Source organism: Ascaphus truei, chromosome 4 (assembly GCF_040206685.1).
Source record: "Ascaphus truei isolate aAscTru1 chromosome 4, aAscTru1.hap1, whole genome shotgun sequence".
Lineage (NCBI taxonomy): Eukaryota > Metazoa > Chordata > Amphibia > Anura > Ascaphidae > Ascaphus > Ascaphus truei.
Window position 1 is genome coordinate 30,766,968 of NC_134486.1, and position 26,711 is coordinate 30,793,678.

The window sequence follows — 26,711 nt, forward strand, 5'->3', positions numbered from 1 at the left end:
CCATAGCAACATGATGTCACAAATGACACCGCGTTGCCATGGTGACGCGTGTTAGAAGCCGCCGGAGCCAAGGTATGTTAGGTTTACAGAGGCCCTGCAGCTCCCCCGGCACTTAATTTAAGTGTTTTCGGGAAGCGCGCGGGGCCTCTGTAAACCCCGCGCACCCCCCCCCGCACTCAGTCTCACGCCCCCGCCCCCCCAGTTTGCGCACCGTTGCCATAGAGCACGCATGTGCATACGGGACTTTAAGCATTTCTTATTTCTTGTTTATTAACGGCGTACAGTAAATAATTTCACAATTATTTTACCAGATGCAAGCCGTCAAATTGACAGCCAAAAGATGTCGATTGAAGTCTAAAAACTATTAAAATTTTCAACTTTTTCAATACTGTAGAGTATACATTATAATAAATAAACTAATATTTCTACTATTTTTTTATATTTTAATCGTAGTGGGCACATACCTAGAGACATAAGTAATTACACTTTTATACTAGGGGACTTTCACTAAATCAAAACGTGGCAACCAGAAAGAATTGCAAATTCAATGCACAGTGACTCATAATACAGGGGTTTTCTGCTAATATTTTAGTCTGAGTAACCACTTTGAGACATAATGTATACATTATTATACTTTTATACTACTGTATGGGTGTTTCACAGAAAAACCATTGTAAAAGCAAAGTGACTTGTTTTATCTGTAATATGTACAGGTATTCAGTATTCGCATTAGTGATGTGGGATTTGACCACACTACCGACTAGATGGTTGCATAGACAAAACAGTCCCCCCCCCCACCCTTCCCACTTTGAGTGGGGCTCAACGTGTACCTCCATTCTCTTCATTGTGGGACTGTGGCTGCAATTCACTTTTTGGACTTACTTATTCCTCTCTTGTACAAGGAGGGACACTCAGCTGTTATTTACCTTACAAAGGATCTACATTGTTACAACTCAGCTGAGTATCGTTTTCTATTTAGTGGCTCTCCAGTTATTTTTGGATAAACTACATAGTACATGCTCTGTTTCATCTATGGCAGGCATCTCTAAACTACAGCCCGTGGGGCCACATTCGTCCCGCCACAAGATTTTATCCAGCCTGCAAGTGGGGCAGCGCTTAAAAGGTGAGAGATAAAAAGACTGATCCTCTCCCCATTGCGTGTATTAGCATCATCTTCTGATTGACTGCCCATCGCTCACCTCTCTTCTGATTGGCCCGTATGATGTGTGCGAGGCAGGGGAGTCCAATACGCTTCCTCGTCCTACTGTCAGTGAACTCTGCCTGTTCTCCTCCCCGCCCCTCCGGAAGCTACAACCCTTTTTATTGGAGGAGCGCCTTTTGAGGGGGCGGGCGGCGTGACGTGCCAGGAGTGGGCAGAAATGGAGAGCAGAGCCAGTGTGGGTGAGTGAGGGTGGCAGAGACTTACACTGCACCCTCCTACTGTAATATGTAATACTAGCTGAGAGACCCGGCATTGCCCAGGATTCAAATTTCCCGCTCCCTCCACTCTCCGCTCCCCCCGACTTTCTCCGCTCCCCCCTCTCTCTACGCTCCCCCCCCCCTGCGCAGCTCCGGTCTCCCCCCCCCTGCGCAGCTCCGGTCACCCCCCCTCCCCCTGCACAGCTCCGGTCGTGTCCACCCCTGAGCAGCTCTGGTCCGCCCCCCCCTGCGCAGCTCTGCCCCCCCCCCCTGCGCAGCTCTGGTCCCCCCCTGCACAGCACACAGTGTCACACACACACACAGTGTCACACACACACACACGCACACACACACACAGTGACACACACACAGTGACACACAGTGACACACACACACAGTGACACACACACACACACACACACACACACAGTGACACACACACACACACACACACACACACACACACACAGTGTCACACACACACACACACACAGTGTCACACACACACACACACACACACACACACACACACACACACACACACACACACACACACACACACACACACACACACACACACACACACACACAGTGTCACACACACACACACACACACACACACACACACACACACACACACACACACACACACAGTGTCACACACACACACACACACACACACACACACACACACACACACACACACACACACACACACACACACACACACACACACACACACACACACACACACACACACACACACACACACACACACACACACAGTGTCACACACACACACACACACACACACACACACACACAGTGTCACACACACACAGTCGGAGTCTCTTGCCTGTGCTGTCTGTGGCTCCCTCCAGTCTGTGAGGGGGGGGGGCTCTCCCCATGGGGTTAAATGCAGCCAGCTCTGGGGTGAGTGCACACTCCTCACGTTTTGGCCTTCCTGGCTCTGTGGCTGCTGTGAGTATTGGGGAGCGTTGGGGGGCAGGAGGAGCGTGTGTTACTGGCTGGTGTGGCTGTGAATGTGCTCCTCAGAACGCGCTCTGCGGAGTGACACTAACGCTTCCTGCTCACTGCCTGTCTCTCGCTGGAGCTGTCGTGGGGAGAGGAGGAGAGGGGGCTGGCAGAGCTACCGCTGAGAGGCTTGCACCGTTTGGCGAATGGTCTTTCGTGGCGGGGGGCAGGGCAGGGGCAGCGCCCTCGGCGGGGGTTGGGAGCCAGAGTAGAGCTGAGGGGGAAGGTAGCGAGGAGGTGAGCTGCGGGTGAGGGGAGGTGGTGTGGGGGGGAGGGGGTAGCCGGCGGCGAGGTGAGCTGTGGGTGAGGGGGGTTGATGGGGTGAGGAGGATAAGAGGAGAGTGGCCGGGTTGTTGGGTGAGGTCATAGAAGCAAGCAAGCCAATGAGAGGCGGGCGGGGCGGGGCCGGGCCACGGACCAATCTGATTGGCCAAAGGCTGAGTGACAGACCGACAGACCAATCAGATTGCCCATAAGAACAGCAAACATACAACGTTTTCAATTATATAAATATAGGCAATATGTAATGTGACATACTGTATATTGTATATATGTATGAGCCACATACTGTATATATGTATGTGGCTCATAAATCTGTATGTATATATATATATATATATATATATATATATATATATATATATATATATATATGTGTGTGTGTGTGTGTGTGTGTGTGTGTGTGTGTGTATGTATGTATGTATGTATGTATGTATGTATATACTACCGCACTCTGTAACTCAAGGGGGGATGAGTATATTTTTTCTTTATTCCCTATGCTACAAATGAAGGACTTTATATGCTATTCGTTTATTCAAGATTTCATACTATCCTGGATACAACTGGACATTTGTTCTTTTTTATGTTAGGATTTTCTTTTTGACACTTTGAAAAAATAACACAATTTTTTTTTTTTCTAACGAATTTATCCATCTCTACACAGTTTTCCTAGTTTTCTGCACACTTCCCTCTACGGTGGGTTAGCTTTACCTTAACGGTTTCCATCTTGCAGTGTGTGTGGTTTACATGTGTATGACATCAGTATATTCATTAGTGTGTCCCTTAGGTCTTTTTGGTATATTTTCTGACCGGCCGGTCTTGCTGATCCAGGGAACCAGTTTCCCTGGGATCTCACCGTACACTCTTCTTGCATTAGCCTGACATTTGTGTATAGGTTTAGACTTTTTGTATTGGCCATATGTTATATGTAGTCACTCTGTCTATTTCGGGGTTCTGTTTTGTGTTTTTATTATGTTTTAGTTTGTTACATTTGAGGACATTAAAGTATCCTTTTTTGGGGGATTTTTTGAGTGCTCATTTTTGAGACTTCTTGTGTCTTTTCTGTATTCTATTTATCCCTGTCTCAGAGCACCGACTTGTTTCTCTCTATTATAGAGATTATATTATGGTTTTATAAATACCCTAGTTATTAGGTGTGTATGCGGTTTCTGTCTTTGTGTAATATATATATATATATATATATATATATATATATATATATATATATATACATATATATACAGTGGTTGACAAATCACCAAAAAATCTACTCGCCACACAAAAAAATCTACTCGCCACCTAGTACCAAACGTGTGCTGCTTGGGCCAATATTTACTCGCCCGGGGGTTAAATCCACTCGCCCGGGGCGAGCAAATGTATAGGTTTGTCGAACACTGTATATATATATATATATATATATATATATATATATATATATATATATATATATATATATATAATACTCCTATCTTAGTTATGCAAATTACTATATATATATATATATATATATATATATTGTGACAAACGCCCCTCTTTTGTAGTGCTGACGTCTGTCTGGGTTCTTCCCGACACAGTCTTCTAGGGTTATTTAATACAAAAAACAGGATCATGCAAAGTATTCAGCTGCTTAACTCAGACTTCTGCCTGCTTTATTTTCATCCAAGTAAGGTACTGCAGCTTTAACATGTGTAGGTTAGAGGTACTCAGATACTTTTATTCAGTAGTTCACTCATTTAGTGTTACAGTATTTCCCACATTGTTATTTCAAGTAAAAAAGAAACCAAATGATATAAACAAAATCCTATCCCTTTCAGGGATCTAACTACACATAGAATCAGCCTCTAACTGCTGCTGGGCCAACTAACCTGGTTCCCCCAGTTTAAAACAATGCCCTCTCAATTAGGGTCACTAGATACAGCATAGTCCATTACAAACAGTAATACATCTTTGTTTGGCTTATCTGTTTTGTGGTGTCCAGGCAAATCCTCTGGTACTGTGATACGTGGAGGGGCCGTCAACCCCGACACTGGATGCAGGGGAGCAGCGACACCCCCAGCCCCCAGGCTCTAAGGAGAGAGAGTGAAATGCAAAACCTCTCTGCTCTAAGTACCTGTGCATGTGATTAGAAGAGCAGGTGAGGGAGAACTAGAGCCATAGTAATCTGTGGTCTGGATTTTCCATCCAGCTGCCTGAGTTAATGGGAAGCTGTGGAACGGATCATTTTTAACTATTCCTGCACTTTCTGCTCTAAAATGGGGCAGAAAGCTGCCTAACATCTTTGGACTATGTCACAATATATATATATATATATATATATATATATATATATATATATATATATATATATATATATATATATATAATACTCCTATCTTAGTTATGCAAACTACTATATATATATATATATGTGTGTGTATATTAAATTAACAAAAAAAATGGATAGCCTGCTTTTCTCATCTGCAGTTAAGTAAATGATTCTTTCGTCAGAGCATTTGACATTTTTGCTCATTATATATAATTTCCCAGTGTAAGCATGGCATCCTTTATTTGTAATTGTCACATTTCTCTTTTGTTCTGAATCGTATCATGCTGATTAACCCCCAAAAATCCAAATAAAACATATTTATTCATTTATAAAAACTTTTTTTTCTTTGGCCCGCGAAAATGTGTAGAATATACGATGTGGCCCTCGTACTGAAAAGTGTGATGACCACTGCTCTACGGGCTTGTTTACATTATGGGAGATTTGTATATGGAGCCTTACTTTTCATGAAAGTAGTAAATGTGTTTGGTTTGCATTGGGTGCTTTGTTTTTTGTCACCCTTTCCCCCTTTCCCGTCCTCTTCATTTTTATTTTTTGGAGCTTATTTAGTTTCATCATTGACTCATTCATTTTACTTAGTTGACTGCATGACTCCAGCTCATACAGAGTTTTTTTGTTTATAATTTTCTTGAGTGCAGACGCTCTGTTAATTGGTCTTTAGATTAGATTCTGCTCATGTCACTATGATGTGGTTTATGACCGGCCAGTCGTGATTGCATGGGGTGCTTTTTCCCCCCATGTCTTCTTTGTTACAGCGAGCAGTTTCTAGTTTTGTGCAACTATCACAATTGCTGCCAGTCCCCTGAGTTATTTTTGGAGGTTTCATAGTTGTTGTCTTCTTATGATTTTATATTTGTATGTGTTACTTTAGATGTATTCTATTAAATTTCATTTTGATTAACTTTGGTTATATATTGTGTATTTGCAGTTATTATATGAGTGCTTAATGTGGGATTCCTTGTTTCTTCTGTGTGTGTGTGTGTGTGTATATATATATATATATATATATATATATACACAGTATCATCAATATTTTAGTTATACTGCTTACCGAAACTTGAAACAATACATTATTATTATTCTATTCACTACACTTCCCCTGAGTGTCTGTCCTTAGTGCTATACTGTGTGGGAAGTGGCCAAAAAGAAGCAACGCTCAACAGGAGTGTTTAAATCTCAGCTTTTGTTAACCAAAGTTCAAATAGGGAAAAGGGATTATTACACTTTCATACTTTGTATACATGAGCATCGCTGCAATTAAAACATTCTCACATCATTCTCCTGGAATTATTGCTCTGCACAAATGACTCACTAGCAGAAAGATTATCTTCAAATTGTTGACACATCATTGGCGGCCGATACACGTCTCCTGCATACTAATACTGGCACCCTTGCCTGCTGCTACAGAAGCCTGTATCTTGAAGAGTACAAAAAAAAAGTTACTTTAAAATACAATATTTTTTTATACTACAGTTTAATCACATTACTGTGGCCGTTCCAGATCATTCTAAAACAACCGGTAACACATTATTTATATGATTTATATAATTATTGCAAGTTTGGGCACTTAAAGTCTCATTCCAGTAACTAAGGATCGCCTTGTGAAGTTCTTCTTTGTTTGCCAGCTTGATATATTTTCTCAGGTGATGTTTCATAGCATACCACACCAGTTCTATGGGGTTCAAATCGGAGGATCTGAAAATATAGAGACAAAGACAGTACAGTTATTGACAAGAAAAAATGCAAGCACAATATAGTTGTGTACTACTGCTCAAAACAATTACAGTACTTCCTCTGGTGGTGTTCTATCACAGTTGCTTCCACATTCCTTAATAAAGATAGCAGAGGCACTGTGCTTTGGGTTGTTATCTTGGAAGAACCAGTGACCAGATGGAAATTCTTTTCTAATGTATGGTACTAACATGTATATAATGACCTCCTGAAAATACATTTTATCCATAATTCCTGGAGAAAAAAACAAATGTAACAGAGACAGGGTCACATTAATATACATTTACAGTACTACTCACTACTGTCAAACATACTGTCTAACACTGTTATACAGGGACAGGATAACATCCAGATACATTTAGAGTACTAATGTAAAACCAATATAACACTAATATACAGGGGCTTACCTTCAAATACAACTATGGGCCCTGGTTCATATTTCGAGATTTCCCCCCCACATGAAGCTTGAGTGGATGCTTGGGGCGAGGTTTGAGGGATGAACTTTTTTTCCTCTGAATGCCATAGTGGAAAATATTTCCTGGGCTACTGATGTCTCGTCCGAAAATATAACATCATCAAACCTTTCTCCACTCTCAATCCATGCATGTGCTTGGTCAACTCTTTTTTTTTTTTTTATCTTACTAGCCTCCTTTATCATGGGAAACACTTTACAATTCCAAGAAATAAATAGGTTAAATTAATAATATCCTTCTACTATGTGGTGATTTCGGATTTGGTTACTATAGACAAATACAGTTACCCAGAAACGTAATTATATAGAAAGTACTGTACTTTCCAGAATAAGTCATACATAATAAACATGCTATAAGCTAGGTAAACAGAGACATTAAACTTTTGAGAACCAGTATATTTGTACAGAAAAGCACTTTACCTGACACGTCCATAGGTCCAGCCCAAATCGAGCTTCATTTGTCTGATGCTGGCCTTACAACCGGTAAATTCATACTTCTTCTACAGAATATCCCAAACCTCTGCCGCAGAGCCCTCATCGTATTCATGGCTTATCACCTCCACCAGCCTCATCGCTTCACTGTGAAAATAAGGAAGATCTTAAAGATTAAGAGTGCACATCCATAGGCATGCTACAGTATGTGAAGAAAATCATTAGAAGCAAAAGTGTATACAGTACAGTACTTACTCGGTTCTGACCTCGCAGACTCTTCTACAAATCTTAGTCTGCCATTGGGCATGATACAGAACACAGGCTAGTGTCATCTGGATGCCCACTTCCTGTATGCTTCATTGGATGTCTGTTGTTCTGTATCCCTTCTTGTACATGCGCACTGTCACCATGCTATTTTCTTTTGTCATTTGTTTGGTCATTGCTGCTTTTCAGAAGGACTGAATCACTAATGAATGTGTATTCAATATGTGAATTGTATCTTCATTATACATTATGCTGTATTATAAAGGTAAAGCGACGGGTACAGGTATACGCCTACTTTTGACACCTTACAAGCATAGCCCTGTCCAATGCTGCCCTTGTGATGTTGGTGGTATTGTACATAAAAGCTCACAGAAATTGCATTGCCAGTCTCACTGATCTTGGTCAGAACTAACTCTTGTTCTTTTGTGCTTTCAGATACTGTATCTTGTGCTTGAACAATGGATCAATTCAGCTTCTACGTACGTAAGATCCTGCTTGCTGCTGCTGCTGTTCAAGCCAAATTCCTGAGAAAGCGAAAGATGCCAGCTGTACCGGAGACCCCAAAAATAAAAAAGGCTAAAGTGTGAGGGGCAAAAACGAGCAGCACTGAAAACTCCTAAAATGAAGAATTCAGGAACGGCATGTAGAAATAAGAAGATTGCCAAAACCCTTTCCACTCAAGATTTTTGGCCCAGGATACCTGCTTCTGCATAAGGTACCCCAATCCCCATCGCTCCCAGCTCCTGACCATGCTCACCTCGCCCCGGATCCAGATCAGTCCAACCCTGTCCCAGCTTAGCCGAACCTGGACCCTGTCAAATTTGCCTCGGATCCAGCTCAGTCCAACCCGGTCTCATCTCAGCCCAACCCGGTCCCAGCTCACCTTCAAATTTTGGCTCCTGACGGAGGGAGAGACCTACGGGAAAGTGTCATCCCACAGCAGTTAGCTGTATCTGCTTTGCAAAGGACACCTGCTGCACCACAGAGGCGAAGATCTGAGATAATCTGTGGGAATGCATTAGATGACATCCTGCTGAATGTTATACCAGTGGAAACTCTGACAAGATATCTAACAAACTGCGAGTGACAGCCGAATCAATATGCCCATATAATTTTCAAACATCATGTGAGCTTTGATCAATATTCCCAGTGGTCAAAATAAGTGAACTTGAGCTGGAGGGGGAAGAATGTGATTTCCATGAATTTGAGGAGAGCATTACAGATGAACTGAAGAAGCAACTTAGAGCTGCAGTTCAAGCACTCAGGTTTTTTTTGTTTTTTTTACTTCAATAGTTTCATGTGGGCAATCTCTACTTACCTAAAGAACTGCATAGCTGCCGGTCAATTCGTTCTCCGTCTATTGATCTGCAAAGTTTGGCGACATCTTTAAATCTGGGGAATGTAAATGGTTGCTGTAGTAACAAACATGCTTGTTAAAATAGAATACAAGAAAATTGGTCTTTCAAAGTTGTTTTTTTTTTTAAACAGAAAATGCTAAAAGTATTTTTTCTTACTACAGAACTGATTTATTAAAAAAAAAAACACATGCAGGATATAGACTGAACTGCAGCTTTAAACTCACCACTGCACAATTCAAGACCGTCAAATACACCATCAATGCACTTTTACGGCATCAGAGGCCCCTGGGCTGCAGTCTTCCGAGTGAAGAAGATGAATTTATGAACTGAATAAATAAAGTTTTACAGAAAATGTTTTTAATGAAGTACTTTATTGTAGTCGTTGTTTAATTCTTATTTTCATTCTTGTTTTGCAGGTTTGACAGGCTGAAGACAACAACCTGTTCGTGCAGGAAACAGATCCAGCGATACGGTCAGGTAAGGTTATTTTTTTTGTCAATAGCTGTAGTGTGCACGCGTTCAATACAGTTCTTACATTCTGTACACCTAGCGTGCGGGAAAACTCAATGACAACATATGCGTGTCAACCAGGTCCAATAGAAACACACGCGTGCCACACAATGTCATTCTTGCATCTATTTCTTCTTGATTATTAATATATAACATTCTCATTTTACAAGTGAAAGTGTCCAGGAAACAGCCAGCCCAAAGAAGATTGTACATTTGGAAGAAGATCGAAGAAAATTGTATTATTATATTTTCACAAAGTGTTTGTGCATTATCTCTAAAATGTAATTTACTGGAATCTAATTTAAAAAAAAATAATAATTTTAAAATACTTTTGTTGTCATCTGAAGTTTTTAGGGGAATAAATGGTGAGTTACATTTAAAAATTTGGGATATCATATACAAAATGACCAGGAATAAGGGACAGCTTACATTGCATTTAGATTTGAAGACACATTAGCATATTAGCGCCACCTATTATTTCTGCGGAGTATTGCAACCAATGCTTAAACTCCATTTTCTCCAGCCTCAACGCACTTGAGAGTCAGCTGTGAGCAGCCGACAAAACAGCGAGAGATCAGACGCAACCAGCGAGACCCCAGCGAAAGTAAAATGGCGCTCTATCTGTATAATACATCTTTGCATATAGCAAGCATTACATTAAAAGTTGACAATGTCGGAGCTTAAGGAAGCTGTTAAAATATATTATCCTGTATGGTTTAGTGTCATTTAAAAGAAGGGTTGCAAAATAAATTGCCAAACTCATCAAAAGAAAGAAAAAGACAAACGATGAGCATGTCCATCTGAGGAAGAAAACAATAAAGTGTGTGTGTGTGTGTGTGTGTGAGTGTGTGTGAGTGTGTGAGTGTGTGTGAGTGTGTGAGTGTGTGAGTGTGTGAGTGTGTGAGAGTGTGAGAGTGTGAGAGTGTGAGAGTGTGAGAGTGTGAGAGTGTGAGAGTGTGAGAGTGTGAGAGTGTGAGAGTGTGAGAGTGTGAGAGTGTGAGAGTGTGTATATATTTCACATTTTTACTACATTTTAGTGAAAGTTCACACTTGTTCAAAAATGCATGAACATTTCTTCAGATGTGCTTTTTACAAATTTGTTGTCAGGGAAAAATGCCCAGCCATATTTTGCCTGGTTCTTAAACTTTAGCGAAAATGTTACACATCTCTCTGTCATTATCATTATTTTATTATGCAATAACAATTTCTTTGAGCAATACACTGGAGTCAGATGTGTCATCTTAATAATATTCTGGCTGTCGTACTTATCATCGGCGTTTTCACAGACTTCAATGGAGTCTGATAGAAGTCAACACTGTTTCCATTAAAACTAAGGCCCATCTGTTCTTCAAACACCCCAAATCTGATCTGAGCCCTTGAAGATTGATATCTCTGCAGACTGATCGGCTTCGAGAGGAATGACATGTCAGAGGGTTCTGACAAATACTGCCGCCCCCGATTCTCACTATAATACAGATTGTAACATGCTACCTGGGAATAAAAGGTAAAATGGACTATGAAGATAAGGACATCGGAGGGAATGTGATAAATCCCAATGTTTTAGAATTAGGAAATTATTAAAGGCTGACACTCCTATTAAGTGAACATTAGTTAGTCATTTATGACAATACTGCTAAATATTGAAATTATGAAATCGAATATTGAATGAATTTACAAAGGACCTTATGCCAAGTTATTCCTTCCAGACTAGCACCTGGAAACCGCAACAAATTAACTCACCAGTGAGGAGACTCACATGCTGGCCCATGTGAGAGGAATTTAACCCCAACACTGCCTGCTCTTTACCAGGACTTACAGTGTTAGGGCCAGGAAATATATAGCCAGAAGCTGCATGTGTAATCCCTTTATGTATATAATTCTGTAAGAATAACTCTAAGCAGCGCAAAACATTAAACACTTTGTACTGTACTGGTGCTTAACCTCTTGGGTGCCCTTTAGTCGGGCTCTCCAGGAGCCCTATGACGTAGCAGCTGCAGCATATTCGATTTGCTTGCTTTCTAGCGCTGAACGCAATCTGGCCGCCTTAAAAACGGAAAAGGATGATCCGCCCTCTTCAGTTCCATCCTCGGTGATCGCAATCCTGTGATCGCTCCCGAGACCACAAAGTGGTCAATGGCGTGCTCAAGATACAATAGTGTGCACTGTGTTTCTGTGGACATAGAGGGACATCTAGTGGTGATTGTGTAGATTACAGCTACTAAATTAATTGTGGAATTTAATCAATAAACAATATTTGTGCACATTTATTAGAGCTAGACAGTTGTTTTACTCATGACTTGTACAAACTGTTATATATAAAGAGTTATAGGTGAGTGTCGTTCATGGCACAGAGGTACAAAATTATTATATCGCTGAGGAGACCTTAATACTTAGGTTAGTGGTGACCTGTAGGAGCTTTGCGTAATAGCACTGCCAAGCAAATTATTGGGGTAGTTGTTGATATACATTTGTTAGTTCTGTTCTGCTAATTCTAAGAGCTTTTTTTTTTTATTCCTATGGCAGGTCTGTCCATTATAAATGTAGCCCCGAGGTAAATTTGAGCTTTCTGGCCCCCCTCCGCGAGTGCCGTGAGGTAGCGGGTGCCGCCGGAGGCTGCGACGGACCCGCCGGCACTTCGCGAGGGTGGGGGCCAGAGCAGGGAGTAGCGCGTTGCCCTGCGGTGCAGGCCGGTTGCCGGGGACGCGATCGGGCCGTCGCTAGTGCCGCGATCGCGTTGCCACCGGCCCGGCTTGCAAGGAAGAGGGCGCCGCCATTGCGCGTTAGTTCGCGCATGCGCAGTAGGGCAAAAGCGCGCGATGGGTTCCCCAGTGTAGGGAGAGGTCGCGCGAGAGTAGGGAAGTGTAGAGGGAGAGTGAGGCGGCCATTAGGGGTTCGCGCATGCGCAAGGGAAGCGCGCACGCGGCCCCAATGCTTTAGGCAGCCCCTGGGAACTACAATTCCCAGGAGGCTTAGGGAGGCAGAGGTCAGGTGCTCCCTAGTGGCCAATAGGGCTGAAGGAAGCTCAGCCCGGGAAAAGAGATACATTTCCCGGGCTTGGCTGAGTCAGTCAGGGCAGAGCAGAGGAAGGAGTAGGAAGGGTGCAGGGAGCGCGTGGCTCCTGCATCAGGTAAGGGTCCTCCCTAGATTCCCAGGCAGGCCCCAATTCCCGGGTAGAGGGCAGGGGGTATCTGAAGAGGGACGCCTTAGCTAGGGAGGTGACCCTTGAGTGTGGAAGGTGCTGGTTTGGCAGTGTCGCAGCGGAGAGTGCTGTGGGCACTGTCAAAGAGGCACGGTGTGCTAGCAGTGTGTTTGCTGCGGGATCCAGGGGCTGTGTGTGATTGCAGCTGCCTGTGAGTAGTGTCGCTGTATGTGCTGGGCACAGTGCGTGCAGTGTGTGTGAAGTGTGGATCCCTGCAGGCTGACAGTGTGTGCGGTGTGTCAGCTGCAAGTGAGTTGGGAATAGCTAGTAGCAGTTACAGTTAGGACTGGGTAGCTAGGGGAAGGGGGGGCAGGTTATGTCCACAGGCCCTAGGAGTTTCCCTCAAGCCATCCCAGGTTGCGGTTCTTCAGGGACAGGCCCTAGGTTAGGGTTGCTGTCGCTCTAGCAGTGGTTAGTGATAGGGATAGCGGCGGTTGCTGTTCCCACGCGGTTGGTGTTGCCGTGATCCGGTTGCAGTTCCCGTTGAGCGGTGGGACCCTCGTTGGGGTCCACCGGCAGAGTACCTGGAAAGGATCAGACGGACGTCTGACCCTTTGAGAAGAAGGTTGCGGTCCCGAGCATCGGAGTGCTCGGAAGGTATCTTCAAGTATTATAAGTGCACCAACTGGGCCCTAGCTTAATATAGTGACTGCGCAGTCACCCACGACCTCCGTAGGAGTTACGAGACATTGGGTGTGGGGTGATCACAGGACACTTGGTTGGGGAACACCAGACATTGGGTTGAGGTGATGCGGGTAGAGCATCAGGTTATGTTATGTGATGTTATGTAATGAGTTATATGTGTGTGTTAAGTAAAGTGTTAGTTATTGTTTTATCGTATACGAGTGTCATTGTATTTCTTACTCAGGGCTATCTTTCCTAACGGGGGATCCTGGGTAAGTGGAGGCGCTGCACCAAGTAAGGGTAAGGGTTTTCCCCAGGCTCCCAGCTAGCGGAGGCTCAGATCTCCTGGAGCCACACAGGTTATGCAGTACCAGTAGTCCTTTAGAGCAGGTGTGTTGCAGGGAAAGGGACCGGTTAGACCACGAGGGGCCAATGTGAGATTGGGTGGGTCGGCTGGTTCACAAAAAGGGTTACATTTGGAGGCGCTGCTGAGAGATCAGACCTGGGGTGCCCTGTACATGTTTTTCTAAATTTGTGTCCTATTTTTGTTTCGCCATGGGGAAGCCCTCAAGGCGGAGGAAGCCACGTGCTAAGTTCCCGGCCGCGCGGGAAAATGTTGCCAACAGTCATCCAGGACTGGCGGGAAAACCCGAGCCCCGCCCCCACACTGTGAGTGACTTAGTACAGAGCTCGCAACACTCCCTGGAAGAGAGTACTGGACACAGAGAAAATTGCTCGCCGTCGTATGGATCCTGGCAGACCAAGGCTGGGAGCGTATCCTTTTTGTTGTGTCCATGTACGATACAAACATTGAGTCTCTGGGGTAGTATGGACCTCAAAACTTTGGCGTGCATGGTAAAAATGCGATTGGAAGACGCGAACGAGGAGGGGTACCTAGACTGTTTTTGTAACCAAGGTGACTGCTCGTCTTGTAAGTTGGCTTGGGGACGTATATGTGGCTACTGCAGGGTACCAACCCTGCAACCCAAACTGCCGCAGCCTGCCGAACGGCCAGTGGGAGGGGACACTGTTGTAGAAATGGAGTGTCCTTCCCCTGAGGAAGAAATAGACTGCCAGGGGTTACACCGCAATGTGTATGTGTCCTGGCGAGCGCCAGGAATAGATGAAGTTGTGCTAGCGTGTCCCTGCCTGCAAAAAGCCTGTGCCTCGGGAGCGGCCCTGTCGCAGTTACCGCTCGACTTCAAGAACATTGAGTTGGATGGAGAACTGGGTATCCAGTGTTTTATGCCAAATTGTGACTGTCCTAGGGAGGCACTGGAGTGGGGGCCTCAATGTGAGTATTGCGGGGCCTGGTTCCTACAGCCTATCCTGCCCCAGGCGGCGGAACCAGCCGATGAAGAAGAGGAGGAGCCGGACCTCTCTCCTGAAGTAAGTGATGCGTGTCCCCAGTCTGTTCTACTTCCAGAGGCCGCCGGGGACCCGTGTGTCCAGACCACTGTGGCAGACCCTCTCAAAGGGGACGTGCAAATGGAGGAGCAGGAACTTCTGATGGCGGAACCTGCGGAGGAAGAGGCGCCTGATGGTGCTACCGAGGTGGGTGAAGCTGCTACTGGTTTGTCCACTTCAGCCATGGAGGTGGTGGAAGGCCCGTGTGCCCAAATGAACTTTCTAGACGCTGAGCCAGAGCCGCTGAAGGCGGAGCTCCAGATGTCGGAACCCCAGATGTCGGTTCCAGACCCGGTTCCCGAGCAGGAACCACCGAGACTAGAACCCCAGATTCCGGAAGGCCAGGGTAAGGTGCTTGTACCCCCGCCCATGTGTGATGATTCTAGCGACCCGCCGAGCGTGGTGATGCGCCTGCCGGCGGACCACTCCAGTGAGGTCACCGAAGCGACCGTCTCAACTGATACAGACCATGATGTGGGCCCGTGTGCCCTGCAACGGCCAGTCCGGCCTATCAACGAGGTACCAGCGGTCCCAGGCGTGGGATCAGTACCTGCCGATACCGACCGGGGTAAGTTGACTGCCCCAGGGGTGTCGGGTGTGAGCTCCCCGGTGATCGTGGAGCCTGGTGACTCCAAAGGTAGGGTCACCCGGGCGATGGGCTCACCCCGTCATCGCGTCCTGGTGGAAGTGTCTCCCCCAGAAGATCTCTGCGGATCGTGGAATGAATCCGACCTCATGAAGGTATCCGGTGTAGCGGACCGGAGCGACATATACCCCTGCATGAGGAGTCTCCAAGCTTGGCCTTCTCAAGACCCGAGCCTACCCGAAGAAGTGGTGCCGTCCGCGGACGAAGTCACCGTTAAAGGGATGGTTGGAGCGGACAAAGACTCTGTTGAGACCGCTCTGGTAGTTGTGGCCTCTCCCAGGTGCGCGATGGAGCGCTATGTTCGCCATGTGGTGGATCGAGGCAAGAGACTGAACCTCCCTGTCTCCCGTGAGACGAGACCGGAGGATCCGGCAAGGGTCGATACCCAGGACCCCTTACTATTTTTTTCGCGAGGGGGAGGCGGTGTTTTGACAGAAGGGACAGGTCTTGAACTTCAAAAGACTCACAGGAGTCAAGGTGGGATACCCTCACCCAGTCTGTTAGGGGCACTCCAATCTGAGACTCAGCTGGCCTCGGGTATCCATGGGATGATGTTGGGTACAAATGGGGAATTGCTTGTATGTGATGTATCGGTTACAATGCATTTTCCATTATATAATCATCTGTTGCATGGCTGCTACCCAAGCGAGGGCGTTGGGATTCTGCGAGGGGGAGAGTGTAGCCCCGAGGTAAATTTGAGCTTTCTGGCCCCCCTCCGCGAGTGCCGTGAGGTAGCGGGTGCCGCCGGAGGCTGCGACGGACCCGCCGGCACTTCGCGAGGGTGGGGGCCAGAGCAGGGAGTAGCGCGTTGCCCTGCGGTGCAGGCCGGTTGCCGGGGACGCGATCGGGCCGTCGCTAGTGCCGCGATCGCGTTGCCACCGGCCCGGCTTGCAAGGAAGAGGGCGCCGCCATTGCGCGTTAGTTCGCGCATGCGCAGTAGGGCAAAAGCGCGCGATGGGTTCCCCAGTGTAGGGAGAGGTCGCGCGAGAGTAGGGAAGTGTAGAGGGAGAGTGAGGCGGCCATTAGGGGTTCGCGCATGCGCAAGGGAAGCGCGCACGCGGCCCCAATGCTTTAGGCAGCCCCTGGGAACTACAATTCCCAGGAGGCTTAGGGAGGCAGAGGTCAGGTGCTCCCTAGTGGCCAATAGGGCTGAAGGAAGCTCAGCCCGGGAAAAGAGATACATTTCCCGGGCTTGGCTGAGTCAGTCAGGGCAGAGCAGAGGAAGGAGTAGGAAGGGTGCAGGGAGCGCGTGGCTCCTGCATCAGGTAAGGGTCCTCCCTAGATTCCCAGGCAGGCCCCAATTCCCGGGTAGAGGGCAGGGGGTATCTGAAGAGGGACGCCTTAGCTAGGGAGGTGACCCTTGAGTGTGGAAGGTGCTGGTTTGGCAGTGTCGCAGCGGAGAGTGCTGTGGGCACTGTCAAAGAGGCACGGTGTGCTAGCAGTGTGTTTGCTGCGGGATCCAGGGGCTGTGTGTGATTGCAGCTGCCTGTGAGTAGTGTCGCTGTATGTGCTGGGCGCAGTGCGTGCAGTGTGTGTGAAGTGTGGATCCCTGCAGGCTGACAGTGTGTGCGGTGTGTCAGCTGCAAGTGAGTTGGGAATAGCTAGTAGCAGTTACAGTTAGGACTGGGTAGCTAGGGGAAGGGGGGGCAGGTTATGTCCACAGGCCCTAGGAGTTTCCCTCAAGCCATCCCAGGTTGCGGTTCTTCAGGGACAGGCCCTAGGTTAGGGTTGCTGTCGCTCTAGCAGTGGTTAGTGATAGGGATAGCGGCGGTTGCTGTTCCCACGCGGTTGGTGTTGCCGTGATCCGGTTGCAGTTCCCGTTGAGCGGTGGGACCCTCGTTGGGGTCCACCGGCAGAGTACCTGGAAAGGATCAGACGGACGTCTGACCCTTTGAGAAGAAGGTTGCGGTCCCGAGCATCGGAGTGCTCGGAAGGTATCTTCAAGTATTATAAGTGCACCAACTGGGCCCTAGCTTAATATAGTGACTGCGCAGTCACCCACGACCTCCGTAGGAGTTACGAGACATTGGGTGTGGGGTGATCACAGGACACTTGGTTGGGGAATACCATACATTGGGTTGAGGTGATGCGGGTAGAGCATCAGGTTATGTTATGTGATGTTATGTAATGAGTTATATGTGTGTGTTAAGTAAAGTGTTAGTTATTGTTTTATCGTATACGAGTGTCATTGTATTTCTTACTCAGGGCTATCTTTCCTAACGGGGGATCCTGGGTAAGTGGAGGCGCTGCACCAAGTAAGGGTAAGGGTTTTCCCCAGGCTCCCAGCTAGCGGAGGCTCAGATCTCCTGGAGCCACACAGGTTATGCAGTACCAGTAGTCCTTTAGAGCAGGTGTGTTGCAGGGAAAGGGACCGGTTAGACCACGAGGGGCCAATGTGAGATTGGGTGGGTCGGCTGGTTCACAAAAAGGGTTACATAAAGATGCCTGTTATAGGCCGTAACATAGAGCAATTTACTGCCCCCTCCCCGCCCCCTCCCCCCAGGTAGCCAAGGGGTCACACATAGTTTAAAAGTTGCTCTAAACCCAAATAAGATTCTGCGATCCGAGGCCACTGGGCATGCCGAATTGTGCAGGGAATTGAGTTTTACTGCTTTTTACAGAATGCTTATTTGTAATTTTTATGATTTTCAGGATATTTCACCTAGTTAAAGAAAAAAAATATATACCGGTAGTATTGCATACCAAAGGAAAAAAATGTTGTTGACAAAAAATAAAAGTAAACATTTTTTTAATGACGGCGCCGTAAGCCTCCACCAGTATCCTGCTAATCATGTGCTAACTGCAAAACATAGTCACTCATCTAAACTGCAGTTTCAAAGCTGCTTGTGTATGTACTCAGCTATCCCGGATGTATAATCTTTGAAGCTGCTTAACATTCCAGTTCCACTGTAAACATCATAAGTGTAGCCAGGTCCCCCGGGTCTGTCCTTACCTCCGTTGCAGTGGGAGCGTTAGGCATGGTTGCAGAGCGTGCAGGGAGCGCTTTGGTACATAGGAGGCTCCGCGGCGGCCCGAACGTCCAGGGCGCCGCCATTTTGAGGTTCATGCATGCGCAGTGAGCATGGTAAGCAACGGCGCCTAGAGAGAGCTAGCGCACGCGCAGGAAGTGGCTGCGGTCGCACGCGAAGCCCGGACCTATGAGAAGAGGGCTAGAGCAGGGAACTACAAGTCCCATGAATGCCAGGGAGCCAATAGGGCACTAGGATCCTTGCAGGGAGATAGGAGGTTGCGCAGGGGAGCATGTTAGTCAGTCAAGACCAGGAAGGGTAGGAGCTGCGTGTGTAGAGAGGCAAGTAGCCTCTACACTAGGCCAGAAAGCCTCCTATGTCCCAGATAGGCCCCTGAGTCACATACAGCTTGTGGTTGCTGTAGGGACAGGTCCTAGAATAGGAACCTGCCCCATTAGTGTGCAAAGTCAGGGACACAGCGGACGCTGCATTTCCTAACAGAGGTTTGGGACCAGGCCTCTTCAGAGACAGTCATAACATATATCCCGGGTGGGATCGCCTGGAAGGACGGCGCAGAAGGTATCACGTGTCGGCGGATCCTTTGCAAAGTTGTCTGCTGGCAGGAGCGCTCGGCAGGTAATCCCATACACCAAGTGCACCAAATATATACGCTCTCCGTAGTGGCCGTGCGGTCACCACACACTGGGGTTCGGGTGTGGGACATTGGACACGGTGTGGGAAACACGGTGGAGGGTTGCGTCCTGCGAGACGCTTTGGATAGTTGTATCTCTAGTAGTCATCATAGCAAGGACACCGTCCCACTGGGGAGAACACCATCAGGCAGTTGTGAGATATATATAACATTTGGAGTCTTAGCATAAAGACTAAAAGTGTATTCAGGTGCATGCTGCATTTTCTGGAGCAGAGCTGTGGCATATGTAAGGACAGTGTCATATCTCACGCAGTATGTCAGACTTACGCCACTTTAAATGTGGAGGATTTTATGGGGCAAATAAAAGGCAAAAAGAGTGGCACAGAGGGAAGCAGAATGTGACACATATGTGCACCATGTAACTTCTCCTATGGACACTCCCCAAGTAGGGCTGCCAACAGCTTTCCTGGGGGCCTAGAGTCTGCACCGGGGCATCGGTTTCTTGAGCGGGGGGCAGGGGGGGGCATCCGCACTCCCCCTGTCGGAGACTCTGTGTGTTTCTCGAGAAGCATTCGGGCGGTTGTGCTTGCCTGCCCATGGATGCTGCTTGGGCGTAGCCATCAAAGGGGAACGACCAAAGGCATCAAGCCTGTCCCCCCACCCCCCATCCCCAGCACACACTGTAATGTGCAAAATTCTTATTATCCAGATATGGATAATAGCGCATTTGCCCATTAAAAATACAACATTAGCCAGCCAGCATAAAGTAAATTAAAGTCTATTTACTCCTGCTAGGATGAAGGCTGTCTTCGTCTTCCTCCCTGTCCTCCATGGGCAGCAATATTACACAAAAACAAAACTACTGGCCACTAACCCCTTAATCACTACTATCGTAATTAAGGGGTTAACCCCCCTCCCCCCTATACCCACCCGAAGGCCTAACAACCCTCCCCGGGGCAACTACCCCCAACCCACACCCCCCCCCCTCTACCGATTGATTGTCACAGTGGTAAACTATACCCCCATTATGGGCATGTATTGCCACAACAGTAATGAAAGGGCAAGCTAAAAAAAGAAACAGCCACAAAATATAACACATTACATTTAAATAAAACAAGCATGTCACAATCAAGCCATTGATTGTGACTGGTAAACAATGCCCTGAATATGGGCATGGATTGCCATACTGACAATGAATGGGCAACCTAAAACAAAACACATAACAAAAAATACAATACAAATACAATGAAGTTAAAACAAGTATTTGCCAAAAATGGCATTGCTTGTCACTGTGCTTATCTATACCCAGAAAGGGGCATAGATAAACACAGTGGCAGTCAATGGGCAACCTAAAAAAAAAACGCAATTAAAGAGCATACAATCAATGTGTCTCTTATCTTTGCCGTATTCACCCTCCAAATCCTACTCCGTCAGCAATTCTTGACCCACGACGTAATGCTTCTCAAACAGCCGATGCGTCCATGATCATATGTTGATTGAAGAGACGTCTCTCCGGTATGTTCTTCCTTCTTTTCTTCTTTATTTTCTGCTGTATACTGTAATTCAATAGGGGCGGATGTTGTCCTGTCGACTTCTTGGGGTCAAACGAGATGGGACAGGTCTTTTATAAGGCCTGTGACGTCACATTTGAGTGTCAAATGGTACACCCCCAATTTGATTGGATTGTGGGGGGTTAGCGGGAGGGGTTAACCCCTTCATTACCATAGTGGTTAGCACCGCTATTGAACGGTTAACTCCTCCCGCAACGTTCCGGGTAGACCTATGCACCCACTCTGGGCAAAGTACCCCCATTCACCCACCCCCTCTACCCCCAATAAACCAGGTACTGTGGCTTAACCCCTTCATTGCCTTAGCGGCTAGCCGTTTTAAGGTAATTAAGCCGTTTTAATGTAAATTTTAATAACATAGTATTGTAGCAGGGGGTCTCCGGAGGTGCACAGCATTAATTTCAGTCTCGGGGACCCCTTGCTTCCCGAGTTACAGGCCCCCGGTATGGGGTGCCGGTTTCCCCGCCATGTTTAAATCTCCCACGTCACGTGACATGGAGATTTAAATGCACAGGAGATACCAGCACCCGATACCGGGGCCTATAACTCAGGAAGCCAGAGGTCTCAGTGACTGAAATTAATGCAGTTCAGCTCAGGAGAACCCCTTCTACAATACTATGTCATTAAAACTGCATGAACGCCTGTATGAGGCGTGCAGGGAGATGCAGCTCTCTCCGTGCAGCTCTTCCAGGCTGCAGTTTAAGCAAACAGTTTAAGTGTGATTAGACTTGGGGGGGGAGGGACACATAGGCAGCATTTGTTTACCGAACTTTAAAAAAATGTGTGATTTTTCTTAGTGAATACCGTTTCGACGCACATTTTTTATAGTGCGATAAGAACATGCAAAATCGCTCGCCAATGCACCGAACTTATTGAACTTTAGTGAATAAGCCCCTAAGACACCTTGCTTTACTGTCTAGTTTCCTTTCTGCGATCCCCCTGCAGTGGCTGCTGTCCGGATAAGTGAATCTAAAGATCCTGTTTCAAAGTCATCTTCCCTTTTCTCTGAATCTCATGCAGTAAGTGCTGTAACCCTTGCCAGTTATAAAGCCCTAGATTTAAAAGCAGGTTCCCCCTTCTCTAACTCTCCTACAGTGTTTGATATACTGTACCTATATTTAATGCTAAGACACGTTTCCCTTTCTCTGATTACCCGGTAATGTCTGAGGTACCATTTACTGATTCTAAGGCTAAGGTCCCGTTGCACGCGTCCGCACGGCTGGCTTGCTTGCCGGCGGCGCGTGCAACTCGCTGTACCGCGATCTGCGGTCTACAGGAAACTTCAGTAGTAGCGGGGGGCGTGGCCAAACGGGTCGGGGGGGGTGCGGCCATGACGTGAGGGGGCGTGGCCATGACGTGAGGGGGCGCGGCCATGACGTAGGGGGCCGGAGCGGGAGGTGGGCGGGAGTGGGAGGATTGACAGGGAGGAGGGGGCGTGGCTTGAGCGGAGGGACCCGCTACTCTTCCCCCCCCCCTCCCTCCACGGGCTGCCACGGGCTGCAGGTAAGTAAAAAACACACACACACGCATGCACTCATACATACACACATACATACATACATACATACATACACACACACACACAGGCAGACACACACACACACACACACACACACACACACACACACACACACACACACACACACACACACACACACACACACACACTCACACACACACACACACACACACACACACAGACAGAGACAGGCACGCACGCACTCAGGCACACACATACACACACAGAAACAGGCACGCACGCTGCTTTCACTCCACACTCCTCCCCGCTCCCCGAAGCCTCGCCTCCTCCCGAAGCCTCCCCTCCCCATTGGCTCACAGCCACACCACGTGACGCGTCGAAGCTAGGAAACACCATTCTGTTGTGTCTCCTAGCGGCTGACGCGCCACAGCGTGTAGTCAGCTGTGCAGCCAGTGGGGACCGGGACCGGCTCGCGAGGATTCCCCTGCTGGTGGGGAACTCGCTACATTGCCGCCCGCGCCAATGAGCGCAGCGGGTCCCAGGCCTAAGGTTCCTGCTTTAAAGAGAGATTCCCGTTCCACTGATCTCCCCACACGGTTAAATATACCTGTTTCTGATTTTTCTAAGACAAGTTCCCTGCAATGCTAGAAACCCTATCCTTGATTTTAAGGCTCTTGCCTTAAAGTTCCCAACAGTATTTGGTATACCTATTGTTGATTCTCAGACTCCCACTTCAGAGACAAGTGTATCTCTCTGATGCCTCTGCAGTACCTGGTACAACCACTGCTGATTCTCAGACACCCACTTCAGAGACAAGCATATCTTTCACTGATATGCCCCTGCAGTTCCTGTTATAAAACATTGATGACTCTGGGACTCCCATTTCAAAGACATGTTTAAGTTTCGCTGATTTTCCCGCAGCGTTTGAGGTATCCATTACCGACTCTAAAGATTCCCACTTGGAAGTCAGGTTTACCTCTCACTGATTTTCCAGGAGTACCTGATATAATTCTGACTGATTTAAAGGACCCCGCATTAAAGACAGATTTACTGCTCACTGATTTCTGTGCAGCGCCTGATGTTCCCTTTCCTGATTTTATGGCGCTCACTTCAAAGACAAGCGCTCTTGGATTTCCTTGCAGAACCTGATGTACCAGCTGCTGATTCCTATGCTCCCACTGTGAAGACAAGCGCTCTTCTTTCTGATTACCCTTCAGTATTTGATGCATCCTCTGCTGATTCTATGACTCCCACTGCAAAGACAAGTTTTCTGCACCCTGATTCTCTTACAGAGTCTGGCGTATGTACGGCACCCCCCACGTCCAAGCCACGTTTACTGCTCACGGATTCCCGGGCATCTGTCTTGATGCATCCCGATACCCTCCTGCCCAAGGCTGCTGGCCTCCTACTGACAGCCAATCCAATGGCAAAGAACTTCTTTATCACTTGGACTGTCACAGATAAGTGGCTATGTGTAACTGGACTAGACCTTGACACGAGGATTGTATCTGCGCCTTTCATTGGCTCCCTGCAGTCTCTGTCCATGCTGTCCTCTGACCGGATTCAACCAGTGGCAGAAAATTCTCGTGAACTTTTACGTGCTGATCAGAGACACAACAAGAACATGCAAACAGCGCTCAAAACAGCGCAAAAACCAGGGATCAATATTAGAACAAATTTATACATTTAATGTGAAAAGAAGGAAACACTCTGCCCCATATAGGACCAGATATTGATCATATTCAAAAACACAAAAATACTATAAAATCAATAGGCTAATTGCTTGGATGAGAAATCCAAAATGACACAATACACAGAATATGCAAATCTACATACTGTATGAAAAAACAAATCAGCACATAAATGATATAGAACAAGAATATAGATGCAAGCGCAAAAAAACTGCCACAGATGTTAGGCGGGGGGAGGGTGCTAACCAAAATGTACTGAGGGTGTCCTGGGCATCTAAACAATCAGTGTCCACAGAACAATTACCAGCCAAATGTGAGGTAGTGCTACCTCCTGTGGAGTGGTGGTGCATGGTGGGTACCTTCCTGGCCTGACCAGGGACTGCTGATTGGAAGATGCTGGATCAGGTTCCGTGCTGCAGGGCCTCCAACATAAATCCCCTCACCCCTTATCCAGACACGATCCACGGTGAAGTCTCCAGCCGGAGGGGTCCACCTCTCTGCTGCCACGAGCATGCCTGGTCCCAGGCCGCAGTCCGCGACATGGACGTCCGTCCACCGGCACGGTAGTACAGCTGGCGTTCTAATGGGGGGGTCCCTATCTAGGGCCTTCCCTACAACACCTTCACTCTTTGGAGAGATCGTGGCCTAACTGGGGACTTGGGGCAGAGTTCTGGCGTAGTCCAGTGGCTTACTGGCTCCCTGGACACGTCCGTCCTATTTGCCGGCTCCTGCAAGACTGCCGGGTGTTTACGGCCCCTCAGAGGATATCAGGAGTCTCTCTAATGGCCGCTCTCGCCTGATTGGTTGAGATGGCCCATGTGACCCAACCGAGGCTTCTGGGAATTGTAGCCCTGAATGCCAAGATGGCCGCCGAAACTCTTCCCGATCGCGCGGAGCAGTTCCCCACACCAGAGTCAGGGTTGTGGAACACTGCTACATCCTCCCCCTGGTGGAAAATTCAACGTCCCCACTTGAGAACAATATATGTACAGGCACTTATATAATGAAAAATGCATATATTCATACAACTTAACTCTGTACAACACACATCTATACAATATGCAATTAAATGGTATTCAATATTTCAGTCAGAATCACCATTAGGGAGGCTAACTTATTCCGAGACAACTGCTGAGGTTCATAGTGGGGTGCCCCTAATGAATCGTAAGCCACCCTCATTGCAGGGCGTCTCGGTCTTTGCCTCCAATTAACTTCTTCTACTGCTTCGAATTCTTCGTGGTCGGAGAGGCTACCATTGGCTTGAGGCCCTGGCCCTCTCATAGAGTGAATGTCATTAACACCCTTTGGGGTGAAGATAGGACTTTTTGGTTCCAGAGACCGACTTGTCGAGGCCACTGGAGCGAGCGCCTGACTGACAGGGCCATTAACCAATTCTTCTTCTGGTGCGGCCACCAGTCTCTGTGGGTATTTGCAGAAGTACCTTCCATTGGATCCTGATTCTCTTCCGTTAGTGGATCCGAGTTCCCGCTGGAATCTTCCTGTTCCGTGGAGGGCAGTATGGGGCGACAGATGAGGTTCACTTCCTCTCACTTGAGGGATTGGTAACAAATGATTCCGATGCCAGACTTTTATCCGCCCCTCCGAATCCTTGATACGATAGACGGGGAGGCCAGGTATCTGCGACTCCACCTCGAAGGGAGCCTCTTGCCATCGGTCAGCTAGCTTGTGCTTCCCAGGTATTCCCAGGTTCCGTAGAGAACTGTGTCTCCAGGCTGAAGCTCTCGATACCGTACTTTACAATCATACCTCCGCTTGTTGTTCTTGTTTTGGTTTGGCGGTGGCTTCTTCCGCCAAGCTGTACGCTCTCTGGAGGTTGTCCTTCAGCCTCTGTACATACTTATAGTGGGCCATGTTTGGTATCCCGTCGATGGACACCCTTAGGCGGATATCTACTGGTAGTCGGGCCTCATGACCGAACATCAGGAAATAGGATGAATAACCGGTGGACTCTTGCCTGGTACAATTATAAGCATACACCATATGCTCCACGTGCTTGCTCCATCCAGCCTTCTCTGAGTCTTTCAGAGTGCCCAGCATATTCAGTAGGGTTCGGTTGAGCCTTTCTGGAAGGGCATCTCCATCAAGATGGTAGGGAGTTGTACGAGACTTTTTCATATTAAGTAACTTTAGGAGTTTTTTTTATCAGCCTGCTCTCGAAGTCCCTCCCTTGATCAGAGTGCATCCGATTGGATAGCCCGTAATGCACAAAGTACTTCTTCCACACTATTATGGCTACCTTAAGTGCTTTTTGGTCCTTCGTGGGGAACGCTTGGGCGTACCGGGTGTAATGATCCGTTACTACGAGAAAATTCCCGATATCCCTAGAGTCTGGCTCAATGCAGAGAAAGTCCATTCAGACTAGGTCCATGGGACCAGAGCTCTACAAAGTGGCCCGTTGGGGCTGCGCGTGTGTAAGCAGTGTTGTCCGCTGAATGCACTGCAGACACCTCGGCAATGGTGCTCCACTGATTCCCACATCTTGGGCCAGAAGAAACAGTCTCTTTCGAGTCCGAAGGTCTTCTCCACCCCCAAGTGACTGGGGTCATCATATAGTGACCGTAGGACCTGGTACTACAATCTTCTTGGCAGCACTAGTTGTCTCCTATCGGGTGGTTGTGATAGGAGATGACA

General features: G+C 47.3%; 1 long non-coding RNA gene across 2 annotated transcripts; it reads left to right on the plus strand.

The window, feature by feature from the left end:
- The first annotated feature begins 1,348 nt into the window (after window positions 1–1,348).
- Window positions 1,349–10,109, plus strand: LOC142491921 (uncharacterized). 2 transcript variants are annotated; one of them, XR_012800589.1, is made up of 4 exons: window positions 1,349–1,401; window positions 8,391–9,220; window positions 9,730–9,790; window positions 9,994–10,109. It is a non-coding gene; the product is annotated as an uncharacterized LOC142491921 (long non-coding RNA). The 2 variants fall into 2 exon arrangements; XR_012800588.1 differs by having other exon boundaries at window positions 9,730–10,109.
- Window positions 10,110–26,711: the final 16,602 nt, after the last annotated feature.